General features: G+C 44.2%; 1 protein-coding gene across 1 annotated transcript in view; it reads left to right on the top strand.

Moving 5' to 3' along the window:
• Positions 1-14,843: 14,843 nt before the first annotated feature.
• The window catches only part of RNF144A (ring finger protein 144A), a 171,029-nt gene continuing 159,586 nt past the window's right edge, over positions 14,844-26,286 (top strand). The window contains exon 1 of the mRNA XM_016187760.2: positions 14,844-15,052. The gene's annotated coding sequence lies outside the window, so the exon portion shown is untranslated. The remainder of the gene's footprint in view (positions 15,053-26,286) is intronic.

The following is a 26,286-nucleotide window of genomic DNA, read 5'->3' as shown; positions in this document are numbered from 1 at the left end:
TTTCCCAAAAGGAAATAAAGAATAAAAAAATGCATTTAAGGTATAAGCTATTTTACTAGACATGCACTTTGACCAACTAAGCCACAGGGTCCCTTCCCAGTATAACCTATTTTAAATACTGTTTTCCTTCTGTGTTTATACTTCTTTTCCTTCTCTGCATTCAGTATCAGTTATTTTCAAAGGTTTAATGTCTAGTACTCATATGTCTGTTTGCTTTTTCTTAAGGAGGAAAACCAAGAACTTTTACCATTATCATACTTCAAGTTCGGATTACGTAACAGCTTGTTTTGTTTTTAAGTTATAAATATGAGTGCTAGTCTTGTGGAATATGTTTCTCTTATTGAAGAAATAAAGGATAATTTAGCTGAAACATCTCAATTTAAAAGCTAAAGGTGTTATTTTACTTCTTAGTTATTGCATAAATTGTCACTATAATAATATGAATGAAGTGTTAAGAAATCTAAAAAGGAGCATGTAGATTATAAAAGTGTGTTGCATCTGCTATTTAGTGATAAATGATGATGTGGAAGTCATCTCTTTTCTTTAAAGTTTAAAAGATGAGTGAGAGCATTGGTCTAAAACATTAGCAATGTAATCCCTTGTTCTGTCTCTATCTGGAGTTTGGAGCCGAGTTGTTAGAGAGAACAGTGGTACTAAAACAAGCCAGCAAAGTATTAACAAGGCTCTTCCAGGTAATGCTTTATCATGCAAACTACCTTCTTGTAGGAAAGACTATTTAAATTGTATGACTCTATTGAGACTGATCATGCTATAATATTTTACGCTTTTGTCTGAACTGTATGTAGAGGAATTTTTTAGGAGAATATATATATTTTCTTGCTATGTGATGTTTTTGTGTATTGGCATTTTATAATGTATGCAAGATGTGGCAAAATAATGACATCTATTTGTGCATACCTTCTTAATGTAATATAACTGTTCTTGGTGTGTGCTTAAAGTGATAAATAGTGTGCTTTTATAAACTGTCGATGCTAAGGGCAAATGCACTCTCAAAATCAACAAGGTTATAAATAATTAATCAGCATGGTCCAGACAACCCATTTAGCAACACAATGGAGTACTAATGAGTCAGACAGGAAAATATTCTTTCTTTTCTAAAATGAAAGCTGGCATCTTGGGAAGCCAGCATCCAAATTTGATCAGAATAGAAGAAGATAAGGGATGGGCTGGAGGGGTTCTGGGATCCTGGTGCATAATGATGTGAAAGGACTTAAGATTGGGAAAAAGTATCTTGGGGACACATATACATGGGGAGATGAGCTGTGTCCATGTGGCAACAATTGTACTATATTCCATTAACCCCACCAATAAAGTGGAGATGGGGGTGGGAAAGAAGGAATGGTTAGGCTGGGGTGGTACCACCTTCCACACAAATGGTCTTGGGGCCTTGGCTGTTTTGGGTGTGTCCCACTCAGCTGTCCAAAGACAGGCACCTGGCATTGCAGAGTTTCAAGGAAGTGCAGAAATCAGCAGTAGTGCCTTGCTTCCTAACTGCTTGCCTTGCTTGTCCAACCTCCATCACTTCTGATGCATTAGACTGTTCTTGCCTCTGTTCCCCTGCTTTGTGAACTGCAAGTGTAACTAGGTGCTTAGTGCCAAGGGTTCCACATTCTTGATCTCAGTGTCCACCTTGTGCCCCCTGGACTTACATTGGCCCTGCTCACATAATAGAGTACTGTATCTAACATGCCCTTGTACTTGACATCCCATTCCAAGGGTGGGTTCCTCAGGAAGGCTGTGATCTTACTACTGTCTGCATCCTGATTCTTGACCACTTTGTGCTTCACAGGACAGGGGCCACATTCAGAGGACTGAAGATAGTAAAAGACACTCAGAAGCAGTGCAAGTCCTGAATCATTTTAGCTGGACAAATGGCAACCACACTCTATGTGTGTGTACCTGTGTGTGTGTGTGTGTGTGTGTGTGTGTGTGTGTGTGTGTGTGTGTACCTGTATGTGTGTGTCCCCGCTGATGTATCTATTCTACCCAGTCGGGGAAATTATACAGAAATCCTGTACAACAAATCCAATCAAGATGTCATTAAGGTGAACTTGAAAGATGAGTAGATCTGAACCTTTGAAAACAGATTTTTATTATTCTAAGACTATTCACATTTGGAGTGTATTTGAAAAAGACAGTAAAGCAAATGAAGGAACAAAAATTATCTTTTGTCATATCACTCAGAGGTAACTTCTAATTTATAATCTTTCCAGACATGCATATTTTAATAGAATTGAGCTCATGCTTGACTTTATTCCCACATAGTACCTTCTGAAAACTTTCAAAGTCAATTAGCTTTCTTATACTATAATGAGAATAGCTAGTTCTTCACAATTCACAGTAATAGATGGGAAGAGAGTTAGTGGAATAAAAAAAAAACAGTTAATCTGAAAAGCATTGCTGGGTTTATTTTTTTAAATTGTTTAAATACTTGTTTATAATTGCTAGTGTATCTCTAGTTCTGGTAAATCACATTTTCTAGAAAATAATACAAATCTATAAGCAAAACAAAACTTTATATGAGTTCATCCTTTGAGGAGTGAAGAAAATTGCTCTAGGGTGAATTATTTTTTCATTCAGGGTTATCTCCATGACCTGTTTGACTCTGTTCCCCATTATTTTTATGTGTTTTTTTTTTTTTATACCCACTGCACCAAATAATTCTATGACACCATCTTGGTATCCCCCAATTCACCTCATTTCTGACACTGTCTGAGAAGAGGGAGCCAAGAAGGCAGAGACCTGTGTAGACCCCGACTCCCAGTCTCAGGGTTTTATTTTTTATTTTTATTTATAAAACCCCAAACACTGACAAGACCGTAGGATAAAAAGGGAGGGTCTGATTTTGTTGTCATTGATCCAGTGTGTTGGAATTTTCCTTCAATGCTTAGATACTGGGAATGTATGTATGTCTTACTTGAGGGAAATGGGATAGAGCCTTTCCCTGAGAGCCTTTGATGAGAATAATATGATGAGAATAAGAAACACAGACCCACAGATTAAATGTTCATACAGAGATAGTTCTTCTTCTAGCGTTTGCCCTTCTTCCATAGCCAGTCAACAGCATCAGGTTGAGCATGATGTAAAGTTTCGAGACCTCCTTTGAATCTGGAGAGGTGGCAGTCGTTGACTATGTGGGTCATAGTCTGTCTGTAGCCGCAGGGGCAGTTCGGGTCGTCTCTGGCTCCCCAGCGATGGAATATAGAGGCGCACCGGCCATGGCCTGTTCAATAGTGATTGAGGAGAGCCCAATCATAACGTGCTAGGTCAAAGCCGGGTTGACGCTTGCAGGGGTCTGTGATGAGGTGTTTGTTCTTTGCCTCAGCTGACTGCCAGCTCTGTTTCCAAGAGTCTGGAACAGAGAAGTTCAGTGTAGGCATAGGGGACCAGATTGGGTGACGAGATGTCAAGCGTTGGACAGGGTGGGCGAAGATATCCGCGTATATTGGCAGGTCCAGTCGAGCATAGACGTGGTAAATGAACTTAGATGATGCCACATCCCGACGAATATCTGGCAGGGCGATGTTGCTAAGAACTGGCAGCCATGGAACCTGGGTGGAACAGATGGTTCCAGAAATTATCCTCATGGAGGAATATAATTTGGAATCGACCAAGTGGACATGGGGGCTACGGAACCATACTGGGGCACAGTATTCTGCAGTGGAATAGCATAATGCCAGAGATGATGATCGAAGTGTGGAAGCGCTCACGCCCCATGAGGAGCTGGCCATTCTTGCAATGATGTTATTCCTCGCGCCCACCTTTGCTGCAGTTTTTATGAGATGTTTGTGAAATGACAGAGTGCGATCGAGAGTAACGCCAAGATAGACTGGCAGGGCTTCATGCCGGATTCTCGTATCGCCAAGCTGCACATTAAGCTCACGTGAGGCCGAGGCATGGTGTAGATGGAAAACAGATGATACCGTTTTTGCAGTGCTAGGGATTAGTCACCATTTTTTACAGTAATCAGATATCAGAGACATGTCTTTCGTGAGTGTTTCCTCGAGGATGTCGAACTTGGATGCCTGAGTTGCACAGCAGATGTCATCAGCATAGATGAACTTCCTTGAAGAAGTTTCTGGAAGGTCATTGATGTAAATATTAAATAGCGTAGGAGCCAGAACAGAGCCCTGGGGGAGGCCACTTGAGACAAGTCTCCATCTGCTAGACTTGTCACTCAGATGAACCCGGAATCTTCTGTTTTGGAGAAGAAAAGATATAGTGTTGGCCACCCATGGAGGCAGGCATCTTGAGATCTTGACTAGGAGACCACGGTGCCAGACGTGTCATAGGCTGCTGTGAGATCAACAAAGACAGCACCCGTCTTTAAATTCTTCTGGAATCCATTTTCAATGTAAATTGAGAGGGCCAGGGCTTGTTCGCAGGTAGATCTTCCTGGGCGGAAACCAGCCTGGGCGGGTGATAGGAATTTCTCTGTAAGATGAGAAATACGTAACAGAAGCAGCCTCTCAAGGAGTTTGTAACACACGGAGAGGAGAGAAATTGGTCTATAGCTGGCGGCCAGTGTTGGGTCTTTGTTTGGTTTCAAAACCGCTATAATCTTCGCACGACGCCAAACTTTGGGCATAGACTCAGATTCCAAGATGTGGGACAGGAATGAAGCGAGCCACTTCTTTGCCGTGGGACCCAGGTTAAGAATGAGTTCTGGGGTGATGTTATCATAGCCAGCAGCTGTTCCCGGTTTAACCCTCTTCAAAGCATCTTCCAGTTCAGACAGTGTAAAGGGAGAGATTTTTGGAGATGGACAAGATAACCGGAAGTGGGATGACCATTCATGGGAAATTTCTGTTTTCCAGACTGGGTCGATCTTAGCACGTCCAACTTGAGTTAGGTGACTGGCCACTGAGTTTGGAGATACGGGAGGATGGGAGACAGGAGGGGGTTGGCTACTGGCACCCAGTCTGTGAAGAAGCTTCCAGGCCTTCCTACTTGAGTGGGTGAAGTTCAGACTTTCCGTGAGTTGTTGCCAGCGGGCTTGGCGTGCTGCATCCAGGGAGGCAATGAGATGGTCAGCCACATCTGGGTCGCCCGACTCATCATACTGCTTTAGTAGTTGCTCGCATTCAGCATCAAGACAAGGCGTATAGTTAGCACGTCTCCCACGAGGAATGGCTTGGGAAGCTGCTTTGAAGATGGCTTGGCAGAAGCGCCTGTAGGAATCTTCGGAGGGGATAGAGTTAATTGGAATTGCAGGAATAGATTTGTTGGTAAGATCACTGAACAGACGCCAGTTTGCTTTCCGAAAGTTCCATCTTAGTTTCTCTGAGCACAGAATCAGTGGGAGCTGGAGATCAATGTGGATGATAGCTGGGCGGTGATGACTGTGTGGGAAGATCTTGAGAACTCGTCTCGTAGTGGGAAAGGCTTGGCTGTTGACTGTGCTAATCCAGCACAGGTCGGGTGATGAGTCTTTATTCCATCTAGCACTGTGAAAAGAGCCTGGCTGTTTGGGATCGTATAATAGGGAGAGGTCATTCGCTGAAGCCCAGTCGGCTAAGATAGAGCCGTCAGCACGAGTGGAGGAATATCCCCAGTCTTGGTGAGATAGTGAAAGAGAAAGACAGGGAGAGATCTTTCTACAGACAGACATGGAAGTACTAAAAAGGCATCAATAGCAAGCTGAGGCCTGAAATATTAGAAATTTGTCCGGCTCACCCCACCCCCCTTATGTGTATGGTCTGTATATTTTAGGTGAATGAAAAATGCAAGACTGGAACATTTAACATCAAAGCAGAATAAAAGCCAAATACAAAAAAAAAGTGTTTAGATTAAAAAAAAATGTTTCTTACAAGTTCTTTGAGTTTGTTTAGGCCCAGAAAATGTCTTTACATTCCTGAATTCTATTCATTCTCCCTATGGTGTTCTCAGAAATTTTTCCTTTGTTGATGTTACCTAAAATTCTTAGAGATCTCTACCCTCCATCTCTTCAGAAACAAGCACACTGCCCATTAGATCAACGACCCATCTTCAGAATTGTGTCCTAACTTCCCATTGGCCCCTTTGCAGTCTTGCTGAAGCTGCCTCCTGCTCTTACTAGTGGGCCCCTAGGAAGCAGACTGAGATGGTCATCTGCTGGTGGGAGATGTTCTAAATGAGTGACTCCTGTATAGAGTAGACAGTTGGGGTGGGCTGAGCCCAAGGACACATTGAGGACAGTCCCAGCTGATGAAACCCTGGGCCTGGGACTCTTCCAAATTGACCCAAGTTATATCCAGGGCAGGAATTAAGCCCACATGGACCAACCCTGGAAACAATATCTCCAGAAATGTAATATAACTAGGTCCCCAGGACTTCCTCTAGCAGAAGGTATGTCCTGGGAATTATCACCCCACCAGCCCTACAGTGGGAATGAGAGGGGAGTGAGTGCCCTCTGAAGAGAGTCTACTTAACTCATTCAGCCTCACCCAGACCGTTGTCAGTGATGGAGCACTATGTCCTGCTCACCCATCCCATCCTTCGCTTTATACCTTAAGACACTAAATAATAAACATCCATGAGCAATGAGGATACAGCCCATGCTGTATCCTCACTCAGTCCTAGTTTCTCTCCTTGCACTCACATCTGATACCTGAATGTCTCCAGGTTCCAGTATTTTGCTGGCACTTAGCTTCCAGTCTCAAGTGTGCTTTCACCTCTATGACTTGATGAGTAACTGCATTCACACTCACACTGCATGATTTCTTTGTAAGGCATGGCATATATGAATGACTATTTCTCAAAGCCAGTATACTGTGGGAGCCAGGTTAGGTCACCCTACTGCTTATGGTGTCATAAAGTGCCAAAGCAGCCTATCTATTATTCTGAACAAAAGTAAGTAGTCAGTGGATTGATGATGCCCCAAATCTCCTTTTCCCTTTAAGGCAGGACTTTTCTCTGACCTTCCTCTTCTCTGTTGCCCTGGAATTAGGAGATAAATCTTTATGTCAAAGATATCACCCTTGCACAGGAGTGGAAAAACACTTTTATAAAAAAAATCTGTGTCAACAAATATTTGCTGGCCCAAACCAAAACTTTCCAGGACTACTTTGTTCTTTGGATATTTATCACGTCTTTGTCCACAAGTTATAGAAACTGTCTGTTTTTGATCAGCCACTCATTTCCAGAATTTAAAGACCTCCATGTATGAGAAATTAAATATGTATTTTTCCCTTGCTAATCTCTCTTCTGTCCATTTAATTTGGGGCTAATTAAAAACACCAAGAAAAGAAATGCACAGGTTTCTTTCTTTTTTCTTCCTGGGAATTGTCAGGCTGATTGGCAACTCAGAGATTCAGGCTGATTCTATTTTCTGATCCAGCCACCCCAGTAGGTGACTGTTTGCTCACTGTGAGGAAGATTGGCAGCTTGGAGCTCTTGAAACTGTTGTTTGTCACTGCTCAGAAGTGACAGTCTTCTGAAATAAAAGTTGAATGTCCTGCCTAGGGGACATGTAAAGAGAAGCACATGAATGTTTAGTGGAAACATTATCACTCCTTTAGGCAATCAAGACAAGTAGCAGAAAAGATATTTTGAGCTTGAGAAACCAGATTTGAGCCTTAACACACACACACACAGAGAGAGAGAGAGAGAGAGAGAGAGAGAGTCAAAAATCTAGAGGAAGGGGGAGACAGAGAGGAAGAGAGACAGAGAGATATCTGCAATCCTGCTTAACCTCTTGCAAAGCTTTCCCCCTAAACATGGGGGACCAGGGCCTTAAACCTGGGTCCTTGTGGACTGTAATGTGAGAGCTTAGCCAAGTACAACACCCCAGCCCCTTTTAATTTTATTTCCCTCACAAGAGTTTCACTGTTCTGGACCAACTTTTTTTTTTCTTTCATATATCTGAATATATATATATATGGAGAGAGAGAGAGAGAGGGAGAGGGAGAGGGAGAGGGAGGGAGAGAAAGAGAGAGTCAGAGGGGAAAAGATAACACAGCACTGAAGCTTCCTCCAATGTGTCAAGGAATGTGTTTAATCCTTGGTCCTGTACATGGCAAAGTAGGTGCACTATCTTGCCAGCTTTAGAGATGGCAGCTGAAAATTGTATGGGAAACACAGAGATTCTTTGGATTAGTCAGGAGCTTTGAAGTCAGTACCATATATGCTAGCAATGATCCTGGAAGTTACATACAAGGCTTTAAATCTTCATATTTTCACCTGGGGAATGATAAGTGAGACAATTTGTCTGATCTAAATATCCATTTAGAATCGATTGCATTCACATCTGAGCTATAGTACCCCCTACCCATGTTCTGTAATTACAGAAGCCAGACCTTCCACCTACTGCACCCCATAACGACTCTGGGTCCATACTCCCAGAGGGAGAAAGAACAGGAAAGCTATCAGGGGAAGGGATGAGATACAGAGTTCTGGTGGTGGGAACTGTGTGGAGTTGTACCCCTCTTACCCTTGTTTTTGTCAGTATTTCCTTTTTATAAATAAAAATTAAAATAAAAAGTACCCACTAGTAGAGAATTATGAGGTGAGCTTCGTTGAGCAAATATTTATGAAGTGCCCAAAATTTGTCCTCCCTGTGCTGACTATGATATATGCATATATCATATATAAAATATGCATATGATATGTATATAGCGTATATAAAAAAGCATATATAGGACAATGTCTACTTTCTGCAAGGATGGGAAGGAAAATATTTTTACTTTCTTTCATTTATTTATTTATTTAAGAAAGGAGACATTAGCAAAACCATAGGACAAGAGGGGTACAACTCCACACAATTCCCACCATCAGATCTCCGTATCCCATCCCCTCCTCTGATAGCTTTCCTATTCTTTATCCCTCTGGGAGTACGGACTGAAGGTCACTGTGGGATGCAGAAGGTGGAAGGTCTGGCTTCTGTAATTGCTTCCCTGCTGAACTTGGGCATTGACTGGTTGATCCATACTACCAGCCTGCCTCTCTCTTTTTCTAAAAGGGTGGGGCTCTGGGGTAGTGGAGTTCCAGGACACATTGGTGAGGTCATCTGTCCAGGGAGGTCTAGTTGGCATCATGCTGTCATCTGGAACCTGGTGGCTGAAAAGAGAGTTAACATACAAAGCCAAACAAATTGTTAAACAATCATGGACCTAAAGGCTGGAATAGTGCAGATGAAGTGTTGGGGAGTGCTCACTGCAGACTATTGTGTACTTTTGCTTTCTGGTATATTTTTGCCCTAGTTTATGGATACGTATGAACTCTGTTTCATGGGACCTGGTCTATAGCTAGGTTTTGGGGCTTTTTAGGAAGTGGAATGGAACTAGAGAATACTATGAGAGGAAAGGTCTCACTGGGGTAATGAAGCTGAAGGGTTGTCATTCCACACCTGAAGTCTCTGGACACAGTCTGAAGTGAAGTATGCTGAGGTGGTACTTGTTGCTTTGATTAGGTTGGGATTGGGGGATGCAATATTATTTGGTATGAATTAAGAGAAGCATGCAGGAAAGTGCTCCCCTCCCTAAGGTTCCAGGACTGGGGGAAATATAGGCTCTATAGTGGAAAGGTGAGGTTCCTGCTGTCTTAGGGTTCAAGAAGACAATAGATAGTTATTGTTATAATCACATTGTTTGGTAATTGGGTTAACTTTGAAATATCCCTTTGTTAGGGTTTGCTATATAGTACCCAATGTCACCATAATTTATGTCCTTTGACATTATTTGTATATAGCTGTGTCACTGGTTGCTTCTGTTCTCCCTGGTCTAGGCTTTTGAGAGAGTCAACATATCAAAGACTCAGCCTATGTATTAAAAAGACTCAGTCTGTGCTTTAAAAAGTTTGAGGGATACACTCAGTTTTCCCCTCTCATATTAATTAGAGATTTATATGACTACAAATTAATAGGAGTGTACATAAACACCATTCCCACCACCAAAAGACTGTGTTCCATCCCACCCCCTAACCCCTACCTCTCCCCAGCTGCCCCAGCCAGATTTAGTGCCATACTCCAGATTTAGTCAAATCCTGCTTTTGGTTTCCCTTGCTGTTCTTCTTTCTCATCTCATACTCGTCTTTATCTTTCTGACTTAGCTCACTTAACATAATTTCTTCTAGCTCTGTCCAAGATTGGTCAGAGAAGGTGGGTTCATTGTTCTTAATAGCTGCATAGATATTTTTACTTTCTTATTAGCACGGTAGCCTTATTATTATCTCTCTTATCACCTCTGTGTGGCCTTTCATTTTTTAGTACGACACATTCTCTAAATTGTAGTAACACAAAAGTACCTTCTTGGTGTTGGTATCCATTTACTACAGCTGCTGAAACAAACTCTCATGGGATGTGTGGTTTAAACAACAGACATCTATTATCTTCCAGCTTTGGAGCCTGAAAGTCTGAGAATAAAGAGTTGCAGAACTGATTCTTCCTGAAGCTGGGAAGATCTGTTTCATTCTTTCTCTTTCCTATTTTTGAAGGGTGGCAAATAACCCAATCCAAAAGTGGGGAGAGGCTATGAACAGGATATTCACTACAGAAGAGAATCAACCCCCCAGCCCCCACCCCTTGAGAATGCCATACATTAGAAACAACAGAAACAACAAATACTGGAGAGGTTGTGAGGACAAAGGATATCCCTCCTGCACTGCTGGTGGGAATGTAAATTGGTCTAACCCCTGTGGAGAGCAGTCTGGAGTATCTTCCCTATGAGCCATAGTTCCTCTCCAAGGGATATATCCTAAGGAGCTAAGTACACCCATCCAAAAAAGATCTGGGTACACCTATGTTCATAGCAGCACAATTGATAATAGCCGAAACTTGGAAACAACTCAGGTGCCTAACAAAACAGCTAAATGATTAAGAAAATAATGGTATATATACACAGTGGAATACTACTCAATTATCAATAATAATGAAATCTACCATATTTCTATGTGTGCTTGGAAGAGTGAATCAAAACAATCGGTGTTTATTAATTTTATGGAATGCAAGAGAATAAGCCTATGATCTTACACGTGTGCAATACTGCTGAGCAGCTTCTCTGCCCCAAGTTTTTATTTTATTTCTCAAAAGAGAAAAAAAAAAGAAGTGAGATATCACAAAGATGTCCCGCAAACCGTGGAACTCCGGTGCGGTGCTGGAACACAATCCTAGAGTTTCATGCACAAAAAAGGCATGTGCCCTGCCAGGTGAGCTAGTTCCTGCCTCTACAGCTGGCATTTAATTGTCTCCTACTCTTTAGATGAGAAGAGTTATGTGTGAGTTAATTTAAAATATTGTAGAATGTTGGATTTTCTGTGCTTTACAGAATGTGTGATTGCATATCTTCACAGAACCCATTTTCTAATAGGATTTAAAATCCTAACTATTAGTCTGAATTTCTCTCAATTTTGTGTCCAAAGGGGATACTCCAAAATTAGTTCCTACTCATGTGGCATCCTGGACCATTTACAATAGAAGTGATTCTTTTGCTTATCTACCAGTTGGGAGTTTTACCCTTAGTATGTAAACACAGAGAGTTGTTCAAGGAGGGAATGATAAATCACACTGCCCTTAGGCACAAATACCAGCAACAATGGGCATATTTTGTATTTTTATTTGTTTATTATATAGAGACATAGAGAAATTGAGAGGGAATGGGGTGATAGAAGAGGAGGAGGAGGAGAAGGAGAGAGAGAGAGACCCCATAGCATTGCTTCACCACTCATGAAGCTTCCTCTCTTCAGGTGAGGACCAGGAGTTTGAACTTAGGTCCTCATGCAATGGGGATATTTTAAAATGGGATTGACAAGGCAAATCTCTGGGTGAGGTGGTTCAAAGTCATGATCTGTGATGGTTAGAGATGCCCTTGAGATACTTAGGTAATTGACTTTTGTACAAGAAATTCCAAGGACAATTGTTCTCCGAGGCACAGCTACAGATATTGGTGATGATTTCACTCTAGTAAGCACTTAGAATGATCACAGACTTGTGGGAAATGCATAAAGTGATTCTATTCTTAAGCTCTTACAATCAGAGACTAAGTACACAGAACATGGACAAATGTGATGAGCAACATAGAAACCAAACACAGGAGTTTGGAGATCCGGGCAAGAGGGAAGTGGTGATGGAGTAAAAGATATTACAGAGAAATTCTACATTTGAAATGCATTGTATGGCCTGCCACAAACTCTACTGTCCATTAAAAGGTATTATTTCTCTTCCAAACAGCAATAGTCTTTGCAAACACAGACAAAACAATCATGGGAATGAAGTCACATACACGTCATTGTATAAGCACTTAAAAGCCCCAATTATGCAGTTAGCTAAGTTGTTGGTTTTGCCTTGATGTTCAATCCCCTTCATTCCTTCCAGCTGGATTCCTATGTTCTGATGCCCCTGTTTACCAAATGTCTGCATCTTGGTGTAGATGACAGAGCACACTAGGTCATGTCCTTTGCTGCTTGTGTGAAGAGCCATCACTCAGTCATTAGTGGGAACACACTAGTACTTCTCTGATACCCACAGAGTACAGGAGGGGCAAATACACTCTGTGAAGCTCAGACCTTTGTGTAGAACCATTTTCATCTTCTGCTGAGAGGCTGGAGGAACCAAAGGCTGTCAGAATTCTTTGCAGTATACCTTCTTTTATTCTTGAATAATGACATTTCTGCAAAAGAGTTCATAGAAACTGAGGTGTCAGAAACAAGTGTTCATTCATAGCTTAGAAGGCACTATTTACCTAGAATATTGCTTTCTGTCACACATTTTTTTTTTTACCAGCATTATTCCTGGGGCTCAGTGCTTGTATGACATATCCACCACTCCATGTGGCCATATTTTTCCTCTTACTCCTTTTATTTATTCATTTTTTGATAAGACAAAGAGAAATTGAGAGGGCACAGGAAAACAGAGAGAGGTATCTGCACCACTGCTTCACCAATCGTGAAGCTTTCCCACTGCAGGTGGGAATCAGGGGCTTGAACCCAGATCCCTGTGCTTGATAATGTGTGTGCTTAAGTCAGTGGTCACTAATGGTCCCTTCTAGAGTACTTCTCAATGCAGAAAGGACAGATTTATGTATTTAATAAAAGGAATATAGGACATGAGACTGACAATGGATACAGAACATCAAGACAGTTAAGAATCTGAGGTTTAATAGAAGAAAATAAAACTAATGTAACAGCTAAGGTCTACAGAGTTTTTACAATTGACCAGTTACAGTGATGTGTTTTATGTCTGTTTGACTTATTTCTTTTTCTTTCTGTTTTTTAAAATTTTATTTATTTATTTTCCCTTTTGTTGCCCTTGTTGTCTTTTTTTTTGTTGTTGTAGTTATTATTGTTGTTATTGATGTCATCGTTGTTGGATAGGACAGAGAGAAATGGAGAGAGGAAGAGAAGACAGAGAGGGGGAGAGAAAGATAGACACCTACAGACCTGCTTCACCAGCAATGAAGAGACTCCCCTGCAGGTGGGGAGCTGGGGGCTCCAACCAGGGACTGGAACCAGGATCCTTATGCCGGTCCTTGCACTTTGCGCCAGGTGCGCTTAACCCGTTGCGCTACCACCGGACTCCTATTTGACTTCTTTCATCTCAAGGTTTCTGTGTTTTTCTTTTTTTTTTTTTTCGTTTTCTTTTCTTTCTTTCTTTCTTTCTTTCTTTCTTTCTTTCTTTCTTTCTTTCTTTCTTTCTTTCTTTCTTTCTTTCTTTCTTTCCTCTTTTTTTTTTTTTTTTTTTTTTTTTGCTTCTAGGGTTATCACTGGTGCTTGGTGCCTGCACTATGAATCCACTGCTCCTGTGGCCATTTTTTTTTCGATTCTTTGGATAGGATTCTTTGGAGGGAAACTGAGCAGGGAAGACAAGACAGGGAGGGAGAAGATAGACACCTGCAGACTTGCTTCACCATCCTGCAGGTGGGGACCCGGGGCCTGGCACCGGGATTCTTGCGCTGATCCTTGCGCTTTGCATTATGTGCGCTTAACCTGGTGCTCCACCGCCCCGCCCCCAACACCTACATTTTTGAGTTCAAACAGTTGAAGCCCCCAAGTAACTTGCTAGGATCACCTGGTGGGTGGTACACTCCAGCTCAGAACAGCGAGTGTGGAGGGGATAATGCTAAGAAACATGCTATTGTGAATTTTACCATGAATTTGAAGAAAAGCTTCTGTGCATCGAATGAGGTATTTTATTCTCACGTATTAAGTTTTGTTCAGATACGCATGCCCGAAAGATAATGTCACACTTGTGTAACTTGTGGCCACTAGAGGGAGAAGGGAAATGCTTACAATAGATCTCACAGGAACTCTTTTACCCTCAAAGATCTTCAACTCTAAGTAGCAGGTACCTCTTAGGTAGGAAATAAAATTATTCATCCTGGATCTGGGCTATCCCACACTGAGGGCGCCCCCTACCCCAACCCCCAATATCCAGGCTGTGCCTCTTTGTTATCAAGAGCGACCAGACAGTGGGATGAAAAGACATGTTGTAGGAGAGGACAAGGAGACGTCAGTTTTCATCCAAATGTTCTGAGAGGACAGCGCATTCCAGCTGAGATTCTGGGGAGCACAGGAGTTAGTGAAGTCTGAGACCACATCAGAACTGAAGCCCTGATGCTGATTACCCTGTCCATGCTCTTTGTACCATCATCACCTGGCAAAGTGTCTGGGTCATACTTGACTTCCCTAGCTTGCTGAGACTGCCCCTCTCTAGCCAGTGAGACCATCAGGAGGTTACCAAAACAGGATACCTGGTTTTGACCTCCATAACCTGCTCAGATTGACCCAGGACCCTCTCCCGGCCTGCGCGGTCAGAGGGCGGGGCGCGGCGCGGGAGGCAGGCGGGAGGCAGGGGGCGCTGTGCGCCCGGCGGGGGCGCTCGGGCAGAGTCTTGGCGCCCCGCGTCTTTGTGCCGCTCGGCCGCCGCCGCCCACTCTCCCCCCGCCGGCTTTGCGCCCCGACTGGAGGGCGGGCAGGCAATAAAGGGCGGCTGCGAGCCGGGCGCGGGCCCGGGACTGAGGACACCTTGCAGCCGGCAGCGCACCCCAGGAGGAAAGGTGGGAGCCCCGCCCGCCACCAAGCAGGAGCGGCGGCCCCGGGAGCCCGGGTCTTGCGGGGCCAGGTGGGTGACGCGCGCGCCCCTTTGTGTGGACATCGCGGGAGCTGGGCGCGGCCCGATGGGACCCGGGGATGAACCAGTGCGGGGATGAGCCGGTGCGGGGCTGGTCCTACGGGGTCCTGGGGCACTTCGATCCCCGTGGGCCGCGGCGGCCGGGGGGCTCAAGAGGGTGGGCCCCGCTGGTGCATGCTCGGGATGCAGCTCGGGTGCTGCCCGCTTCCTCGTGGACCCCAGAGCCGCGCCCAGCCCAGAGCCCTGGGTCCCCGCGCCCGCTTCCCGGCCCGGGTACAGGTCTGCAGCGCTGTGGCCCCGGGAGCTTCGGCGGGTGTCTCGGGCGAGGTGGCTTGCGGTGTGTGTGTGTGTGTGTGTGTGTGTGTGTGCGTGTGCGTTCGCGTGCGTGTGTGGCTCTCTCGTTTGGGGTTGGGGGGCGGCCCGCGGATCGTTATGGGCGGAAGTCTGAAAAAAGGCGAAGCGCCAGGGCGCTGGGAAGCAGCGGGAAGGAAGGTCGGGCTGGCGGGAGTTGGCTGGCGGCCCCGCGCTCAGCGCGCTGCACCTAGTGGGCGCCCAGGACACCACGCCGCCCCAGCCCCCCACCTCCCTCCCTCCCAGTCCTTTGCCGAGGGTGCTCTGCGAAGTTCCCTGCGGCTTTCCCACTCTGCCACTTCAGCACCCGCACCCCATTCCTTCCCTTCTTCTCTCCCCCTCCCCCCCTTGGGAGTCCAGATTGGAGGCTTTTAGTCCTAGGGAGGGAGTGAAGACAAGGCTTTTAAAGGATCATTCCAAAAGTTCTTAGGGAATGCTAATACTAATGAAAAATAATACTGATAAGTTTACCCAGCAGATACCCAGTACTTGTTTTGTGCCAAGTTCAGGGCTATTAAAAGAGAAGAGCTAGGTAGCTACCAATAGATGCCCCCCCATTCACTCCCCCTACCTACCCACCTCCACCCCATGGAAATTTTCCTTCAACTGCAGGAGGGGGGTATCTGGTTCCCAAGCCACATCTGGAGATGAAGGTTCTGTGCAGCTAACAGTTTTCTGGGAATGGGGCCTGGAGATCTATTGAGACATTCCAGTGAATCTGGCCAGTGTCTGCCCTCTGGCTAGAGGAGCCCTTCCTGACAAGTGAAGTGTAAGGACTGTGAGACAACAAGGGAAGGTGGTGCCTGGCTCTGCTCAACTGTGGGAGTTTCCCAGCAGGGAGAGGCAGGGAGCTGGGGCCAGGGCTACTTCTGGAGGGAGAGGTTTTTGAGTCAAAGCCTGAAGGTGAGGCTCTTTCCCAGATGGTTAGAAGGACTCCTGATCAGATGAAACTACCCAGCCCAGGGAAGAGGAAGTTTGAGGTGTGTCTGGGGAACTTTCCCATGGATGGAAATCCAAGTACTCCTGTGATTTTTTAATTTTTTTTCTTTCCTTTTTCTTTTTGCTAGGACCTTGGTCTGCTGCAGTTTTCTAGTGCTTTTGAAATTTCTGCTTTTATTACACTTTAGCATGTGCAAAGGAATTGTGTTTGGAGAGGCCAGATAGAAATAAATCCTAAAATCTGTGGCCTCAAAGCCAGGGTTTTGGTAGTATACAGTGGGAGCCTTTGCTTATTTTGTTGGAAGAATGAACTGAGTGCTATTTGAGCTTGATTATGGTGGTAGTTTGGTGTGGTGAGAGAGGTTGGAGGCAGGATGTGGTCAAACCCTCCTGCCCACCTTGGGGTGTAGGCTTTACCTTATATTTATCAGAGGATCAAACGTGGATTGAGCACCTCAGGAGAAATGGGATGTAGATAGCGTAATTCTGATGTGTTGGGCACTGTCCAGGTCAAACACAGTGGGAGCTTTGACATTTATGTATTTACAGAGGGCCTGATTCTAATGTCAGTATCTCTGAAAATGGAACCACTGAAGGGTGAACCCACATGAGGGGCTGAGCTGCAGCCTGGATAATGAGCGATTCAGATCTCCATGAGTGACACACAGGCAGGGGTTATGAAAACTCTAGGAGCCCATTGAAGTTCATCACATTTATAAACATAAACCAGCACTTGGGCTCAATAGTATGTTACCCCCTTACCCAGATCTTCTTCACTTCACTTGTGCACTTACTGTATGTAGCTGGGTCTTTGAAGGTACCTCACACACTGTTCTAACATTCAGTGGGTGACTATGCCACTTCAGACAATGGCAGGCCCAGAAGAAAGGATTATCCATTCATCCTTCCTTTCTTTCTTTCTTTCTCTCTCTCTCTCTCTCTCTCTCTCTCTCTCTCTCTCTTTCTCTTTTTCCTTCCCCATTTGCAGTTTGTAATTGGGCTCTGCTGTCATCTTTTGTTCAAGTTTCTCCTCTCTCATAAGAGCCTCTCTCTGGTGGTACAGATAGAAGGCCTGCTCTCATGGGCTGATAATTACAGAGCTAGAAGACCATCATAACTCCACCCTTGATTGTGACCTTGAGGACACTGTGTAGTCTTAGTGGAGAGATCCAGAGTCCCAGTTTCACTCACAGCTATGGCAGCAACCCTCAAGAATGCTTGCTCTCATCTCCTGCTATGCACTTGAGCTGGAGAAGGTGGAGTTAATGTCAACTGCTCTGTTGTCTGGTGTTCTGGAACCACTCAGAGTGATGCTGAGTCCTTACACTCTTCCAGGGCATCTCACCAAACAAAGGCCCCTCTGCCCGCTAGCTGAGTCCCTAACTTTGAATTCCTGGGGTGCTTCTCATTAGAGGCAGTCTAGAGGCTAGGAATAGAATGGAATGTTTCTAAGGAAGATGGAGTCTTCCTCCATATTCACTTGGAAGGTGACTTATATCAGTGAGCCCAGAACTGGTTGAAGGTGCCTTTCTATAAGACTGGAAAAGTCATATGAGGTCACCATTTCAGGGCCAGCCTTTCTCTCTCTCTCTCTCTCTCTCTCAGCATTGCTGACACACATGAATACCCTTTCCTAATTAGATGAAGAAATTAAATTGAAGCAACTATTCACATACCTGCTGGGGATTACAGCTGAAGGACAGATCGTGTACAACTTTCTGATCTAGTTCTATTACCTTGGGTATGAATTCTACTTTATTACTTTGGCTCACTTCCTTCAGCTATAAAACTAAGGTGTTTGAGGGGTCAGGCAGTGACATACCTTGTAGAGCACACATGTAGTTCTCAAGACCTAAAGTTCAAGCCCCAGGTCCCTGCTGTAGCGGGGAAATGTTCAATAGTGGTGATACAATGATTATTCAGGTGCCATTCTTTCTCTCTCCCTTTCTGTTTCTCTATCTCCCCATCCCCTCTCAGTTTCTCTCTGTCTCTATCAAATAAATGAATGACTTAATAAAAAAAAAAAAACTAAGGTGTTGGTCTAAATGAGCTCTGAGAATCTGAGGTAAAAATCTTGCTACTTTAATAGCATGTCCAGGAGGATCAATATTGGATTACTCAGTTCAACTATTGGAAGGATTTTTGCAAGAAAATTTCTTTCTTCACCAGAGTACTTATCAGCTCTGGCTTATGGTGGTGCAGGGGACTGAACCTGGGACTTTGGAGCATGAGAGTCTCTTTGTATAACCCTTATGCTATCTACCCTGCCCTAATATTTTCTCTTTTTAATAATATTTTACTTGTTTTTCTTGGTTAGAGATACAGAAAAAATAGAGGGAAGGGGAGATAAAAAGGGAGAGAGAGACAAATGCAGCACAACTTTCACTGTTCATGAAGCTTACCGCCCCATCCCCCACCTTCCCCATCCATGGGGACCAAGGACTTAGAAGCATGCTCTGGTGACCAGGTGCACCACACTGCCCAGACCTGGACAATTTTCAAAAAATTCATATATTGTTTAGTTTATGTGACAGAGAGAGATTAGGACCCTAGCATCACTCTGCTTTGACCTATGCTGTGCTGGGGATCAAATTTGGGGCCTTACACATTGAAGTCCTGTGCTCTACCTGCTGGCTCACCTCCCTCATTACAGAATTTTATATACCTAAACACAACACATACTATATATATATTGTGTGTATAGATACCTTTTATATATTTACTTTTAGATAATTTTTTCAGTTTTTAAATTTGCATTTCCTTTCTTTTTTAATTTTTTAATCTTTATTTATCTATTGGATAGAGACAAAGAGAAATAGAGAGGGGAGGAAGAGACAGAGAGGGAGAGTGACAGAGACACCTGTAACACCGCTTCACCACTTGGGAAGCTTTTCTCCTGAGTTGGGGGCCAGAGGCTAGAACCTGGGTCTTTGTGCATTGTAACGTGCACACTCTACCAGGTATATTTCATTCGTAGAACTTAAATCCTGACTTACATTCTGCTTCCCAGGTGTCTTATAGGCACTCACATGGGGAGCAGAGCTAGAAAGAGAGAACTAAAGGAGTAAGTTGACAAGCTGAATGCACTATTCTATAGAAAAATATTCCTGTATGGTATGAAGTTGTCAACCAATGTTTTATAGTCTTACAGTTTGGCACTGGAGGGAGAGGAGGCAGTTGTTAATATTCATGCAGTGTTTCCCATCAGCAGGTGCTAAGAGGAAGTCAGTGCATGGCCGTGGCCCAGTTCTCACACATCCTCATAGGACAGGCATTGCCACTGTCCCCCAGATTAGGGAGGAGGCAACTGAAGCAAAGAGCCTTTGTTGTTTCAGGCCACACACTTTGTGAGTGTTGAAGCCTGGTGTTGAACTCAGAGTCCTGCAAAAGCAGCTATATTCTGTGACCTTAAGGAGTTTACAAGCTGAGACAGAAGCCAGTCCACTCAAGGATGAATCTGACGCTGGAATCTGTGCTCAGAGTCAGTCAGTATGGTGAAACACTGACCCACTGGAGCTGGAGACACTGGCTGGGACTTGAAGGATGAGTCTGAGTTAGCCAGGCAAATTGAAGAGTCAAAGTCAAAGTCTGGGCTTGGGAACTGTAAGGAACAGCCTGGACTGGGCAGAATGCTGACAGCACAGTGAGACTGAACCAGCCCTCGCTGCTCTGTCCCTGCCCCTGCTCCATTTGAGGTGGACAAATCAAAATTCCCCAGTGTAATAGTTGCTTTTATTTCTGGCATCTTCTGGAAGGTCCCACCAGTGTTAAGCTTTTCACTATTTAATTTCGTAGCTTCTGTCCCTACCTCCTAAGTAGTCTTCCCATTGTTTCTCTGCCCAGTTCTTGGTAGAGAAATGAGGATTCAGGGAAGATCAGAGGATAAGCATGTAAGCATCAACCTTTGCTACAGTCTAGAAAAAAAGTCTCCTAGGTTGCCTATACAGGGCTGGAGTAGTCAGCCTGCAACTTGCAGCAGAATAGTTTTGAGGTAGAAATGAATCCAAGATAAGGATGTGGCCTTGTAGGCTTACTAACGTGTGTCCTGAAGCACAGCCTTGTAGGCAAGGACCAGAGCTCAGAGAAGGGGCGTGTCAAAGGAAAGATTACCAGTATAGAATGTGGAAACTGACAGAAACTGTTGGACTGCTGGTTAAACAGTCTTTGGTCACAGAGTGTGACATACCTTTTTTTTAAAAGCAGTTTATTTATTTATTGGATAGAGACAGAAATAGAGGGGAAAGAATGTATATTCTTTCTCTGAAAGGGGGAAGGGAGAAGGAGAGAGACACCTGCAGTGTTGTTTCAAAGCTTATGAAGCTTTCTCTCTGTCAGTGAGGACTGGGGACTTGAACCCATGTCGTTGAGCATTGTAACCAGTGTATGCAGCTGGGTATGCCACCACCGAGCCAATACAACATATTTTACAACATGTTTGTTTGTTTTTTTCTTTTTTTCCTGAAACATCTTTACCTTCCAAAGAGTGAGTTTCCATGTACTTTTTTTTTTTCAACAGGGCACATTTGATAATTGGGGAGATGGTGACACTTTAAGGTTATTTGGAGCGGGCATGGATCTGTGCAGATGCATCCAATGAGAGTGTCTCTTGTACTTTATTGTCCCTGTTAGTTATGCAGATAACAAGGGTTCTGTCCCTTCATGACATGCACCCTTCAAATTCTAGTACTTGTTACAAGCTGGTGCCATGTGGGAAGGTGGATGTGTAAATCCTCTATGATTGACTTGTCTGTGACTACTGGTCTGTAACCCCAGAAGAAATAGCACTCTGCTAGTCAGAGAGGCTGTCACTGTTTCTTTTCTTCTCTTCCCTTTCTTTCCTTTTTTCCTTTCTTTTCCTTCCTTCTTTCCTTCCTTTCTTTCTTTTTCTCTCCCTTCCTTTCTTCTTTCCTCTCTCTCTCTCTCAAGGGAGAAGAGGCCAGATGGTGGCACACCTGGTTAAGTACACACATTACAATGTGTGAGGACCCAGGTTCAAATCCCTGGTCCCCACCTGCTGGAGGAAAGCTTCATGGGCAGTGAAGCAGGGGTACAGGTGTCTTCCTCCCTTTCTATCTACCCCTCCATTTTCAATTTCTCTCTGTCTCTATACAGCAATATATATATATATATAATATTATATATATATATATATATATATATAGAGAGAGAGAGAGAGAGAGAAATAGAGATTTTCAGCCCTGTTTTACCTCTTATGAAGCTTCCCCCCTGCAGGTGGGGACAAGGGGCTTGAACCTTGGTCCTTGTACACTGTAATACGGTGCTCAACCAGGTGCATCATCACCTGTTGCCCACTGTTTCTTGACTTGTGGGTGATGAACAGCGCCCCCTCACAGAAGTGTGCAGAACTCTGTGTTTGGTGACCTTTATCTCTCCAAGTTAAAGCTTCCACTTAAGTAGGTGCCCTTAAACCAGATTCAATACAAATATGCATATAAAAATGTAAGCATAGGGGCCAGAAGTCAGGTTACGTAGCACACCTAACACTTCATGTTTTGCCATATGTGCAGCCCAAATTTGAGGTCCAGCACCACATAAGAATATCACAGGACTGGTGTATTCTAGTACTCTGGTGTACTCTTCCTTTCTCTCTATCTGAATGAAGAGGTAGACCTGGGAATAGTTAAATTGCACATGTCCACAGATCCTGGAAAGCAAAACAAAATCCACGTAAATCCAAATATATGCATATGTATTTGTAATCTGTACCAGAGCCGGGTGGCGGCACATCTGAGCACACATGTTATAATACCCAAGGACCCAAGTTCAAGCCCCCCTCCACCCTCAGTCCCTATCTGCAGGGGGAAACCTACATGAGTGGTGAAGCAGGGCTGCAGGTATCTCTCTTGTCTGTCTCCCCCCTCTTTTTAATTTCTGGCTGTCTTTATCTAATAACTAAGTAATGATAATAAAAATATTAAACAAAAATCTGTGTTTATGTTTCCCAGGATGATTTGCATTGGTCCCATTGGTATCCCTCATCTTTCCTTCCACTGAAATTTTGTCACTTCCCCAGAGACACATCGAAGTTTATTAAGTAACAAGTAGGTCTTGGGGTGAGCTTTCAGGATTTGTCATCACTTGGATTCAGCTTGTCTTTCCAGCACTGAGATAAGCATCCTCCAAATTATGCCCTGGAACATGCTCCCATCATCTCTATGTGCCAATTTACTAATGATCCTTCCAGCTTTGGCATGAATGCTGTGCTTTTCTTAAAACTATCGACTCATTAATGTGGCAACCCTGGCATCTTACAAATGGGGTGGTGGAGGCATAGGACCAAGGACCAAGCCAGAGAGAGACCCTTTCTCCTCCAGGACTGTGCTCACTTCTCTATCTCTGCAGGCAGAAATGACTTCTCTGCCAGGTGCTTTTATAGCAACTTTTCCAAGCCTATATTTCCACTTCACACTCTCTCATTTTAGTGATTTATGAGCTGTACTATTTCTACTACTAAATTATAAGCTCTCCAAGGGTAGGATTTTATTCATTTTTGTATTCCCTCATTGCATATCATGCTCTTTGGACATGGATTTTTTTTTTGTCAAGTTATTGAATACAAGAGACACACATGGTTCAAGAGGAAACCGTGGACAGATTAACAGTACATAAATGAGACCAGAGGGGGGTAGGTAGGTGGGGGACTTATTCAGTAGAACCCTTGTGTTACCATGTGTGAGAGGGCCCAGGTTCAAGTCCCTGGCCCATATGCAGAGGGAAGCTTTATGAGCAGTAAAGCAATGCCACATGGGTCTCTCTTCTCCTCCCCCATCTCTCCCCCTCTGTCAATGAATACTGGCTTCTGTGAATGGTGGAGTTGTGCAGGCTTGACCCTGGGCCACATACATTTCGACAGGGTGTTCAAGTGAACTGTGTCCAGTTGAGCCATCCTTTCTACTGGCAGAGTTAGTTTTGAGGATAGCAGTCAGTCTGGTGAACTAGCCCACAGGACAGGCAGGCAGGTGTCTCCACCAGCCTTATTTTTTGCATGTTTCCAATGGAAGACCAGGATACTCCAGCTGGCGAGGAGGTCAGAGGTGTTTATAAGAGTATTTGCCAGGTAAACATAAGGAGACCATCAGTTTACAGGGCTTTTCCCATACAGAAACTGAAGCATAGCTGCTATAGATACTTTAGAATGTGGGTAGAATGATTCATAATAATCAGGTTATTTATTTACTTCTTTGCCTCCAGTGTAGTTTCTGGGGCTTGGTGCCTGCACTATGAATCCACTACTCCTGGAGGCTGTTTTTCCCCTTTTGTTGCCCTGTTTATCATTGTTATTATTATTGTTGTTATTGTTGTCGTTGTTTCTGGATAAGACAGAGGGAAATCGAGGGAGGAGGGGAAGGCAGAGATGGGGAAAGAAAGATAGACACCTGCAGATCTGCCTGCTTCACCACCTGTGAATTGGCCCCCCTGCAGGTGGGGAGCCCAGGGCTCAAACTGGGATCCTTACATATGTTGTTGTGCACGGGCCGCGGAGAAGAGAGAGAGGGGGTCCGGAGCGAGAGGAAACACAAATCTTTATTTGCACTGGCACCTCAGAGTTGGGTGCTAGAGAGACAGGTTGGGCCATGTGGAGGTAGCGAAAATGGCCGCCTCACGCAGTAACCTTTCCTGTGTCTGAACACCGGAGTGAAGCGCTGGCAAGAGAGTGAGGCACTCATGAAGAAGGGCTTTTATAGGAACAGCTTTCCCGAGAATGGGGAGGGGGAGGAGTAACCATAGCACTCCAGGGTAGGATAATAACTCTCGTGTGAATGGGAGGGGGGAGGAGTAACCAAAGCACTCCAAATATCGCGGGAAAATAGACAATGCCCTGAGGGCACAACATGGCTGAACAGGCACTCCGAGAATGTCCCAACTCTCGTGGGAACTAGCAGTAGCCTGAGGGGACAACATGGCAGATGTGACTGCATCGGCACAATTTCCCAGCATCTCCCCCTTTCCTTTTATCTAATGCTCAGGGCAACAGTGTGTAAAGTCTATGAACTACTCAGGGTCAGTCTATGAAAAACCAGCAACGTGAAGGGAAGGAAGCTGCTGTAAAATTGTCTAAAGTGTCCAAAGGGTATACCAGCAAGTCCGATAGAAGTCTCAGTCCAAAGTAGGCGACTAGGGGGAGAAATGGCAGGGGATGAAATGTCCCTGTTTCAGGCGCCATTATGTCGTTTTCGTCAAGCTGGCTTCACAGGTGGGTACAGATGACGAGGGACTCATGGCTGGGTTGTACGCAGTATCTCTTTATTCACGCAGGACGCAGCCCAATCTATGCCAAACTAAGCTAAACTAAAACTAACTACTACTATGTTTAAGAACTATTCTGTCCTTATATATACTGGCCAAGTAGGGTGGAAACAGGATGTGACATAGAGAGGGTGGAGTGAAAAGTGACTGGTGCAAATCAGGGTGTACTATGAGAGGGGGCGGAGCAGAAACACATCATGAACCAATGGGGATTAAACCAATGCCCTGCAGTGGTTATGTAAATAGAATACAGTAGTTATATAAATTGAATACAGTGTTAAGCAGGGGAGATTAAACCAATGAAACAGAAGGGGTTTTTAGAAGCAGAATTAGAAGCATACCAACATACACAGGTCCTTGTGCTTTGCGCCATGTGTGCTTAACCCCTTGTGCTACCACCTGGCCCCTGGGTTATTTGTTTTTAAGGAATTGATTCTTGAGTGTCTTGCTGTCTTCCTTGGTCCTTGGTGTCCATTTGCATTTGAAAGCATTACCTGAGTTTTCTTGGTGGTGCACATAGTTGAGCACACACATTATAGTGCAAGAGGTTCAAGTTCCTGGTCCCCACCTGCGGGGTGGGGGGGGGAGCTTCAGGATTGTAAAGGAGTATTGCAGGTCTCTCTCTCTTTACCACTCTCTCCCTTTCTGTCTCCTCTTCCTTCTCAGTTTATCTGTCTCTATCCACTAAATAATAAATAAAATATAAAAATGCCTGTTAAATATACATACATACATATGTATACAGCGAGAGAAAGCATTATCTAGGGTGTGTACTTCAAGAGAAGCTTGCTTTAGAATTTGGAAAGCTTGCACTGATCCAGTGGTCTGGCTGTTTGTATGCTGTTGAGAACACCAAGTAACAACCCCTCAATTACTTTTTCCTTGTGACCCCCACTTTCACGACTGCCTTGTGGCTATTTCTTGGCAGCAAATGAGCTGGCGTGCAGTTATCCTAGGGCAGTGGAATAGAAGGAGCTTCCAGAAGACTTTAGGAACTGATGCTCAGAATCTGAATCTGCTGGCTGAAAATATGTCTCTTTCTTTCTAATCGCTTGGTAGGTGTTAGGCGGGGCTCCCTGGTGGGGATGAGACAAATCTGGCTGTGCTGTTGAGCTCCCGGTGGCTTCTTTCTTTCATCTTTATGTCTCAATAAAGCCCAAGTTACAAGCTCTGGGAGCTGAGGCACACTGGTTGTGGCAGATGAGTAGTGTGATGGATAGGACCTGATATATTCGAAAAAAAGGTGTCTTTATATCAGTAGCTTGTGAGTCCCTAAGAAATCATCTCTTGTTTTTTCTACTCATCTTCCCACTCTTACTCACAGTTACCTTCAATCCATTCATCTTGCTTTCCTGCATGGGAATGATGGTACAGACTGAAAGTCTGTGTCTCTTAATAGTCATATGTGAAGAGCTAACTCCCAATATGATGTTAGTTGGAGATGAGGGTCTTTGGGAGTTGATTATGCTATGAAAATGGAGCCCTCATACATGGGATTGATGTCCTTTTTTTCTTTAATACTGTTTGTTTATTTTTTATTATCTTTACTTATTTATGGGATAGAAACAGCCAGAAATTGAGCGGGAAGAGGGTAATAATGAGCGAGAGAGACAGACACCTGCAATACTGCTTCACCAATTGCAAAACTTTCCTTCTTCAGGTGAGGG

Source organism: Erinaceus europaeus, chromosome 3, assembly GCF_950295315.1.
Source record: "Erinaceus europaeus chromosome 3, mEriEur2.1, whole genome shotgun sequence".
Lineage (NCBI taxonomy): Eukaryota > Metazoa > Chordata > Mammalia > Eulipotyphla > Erinaceidae > Erinaceus > Erinaceus europaeus.
This window is presented reverse-complemented; position numbering and strand designations above follow the sequence as displayed.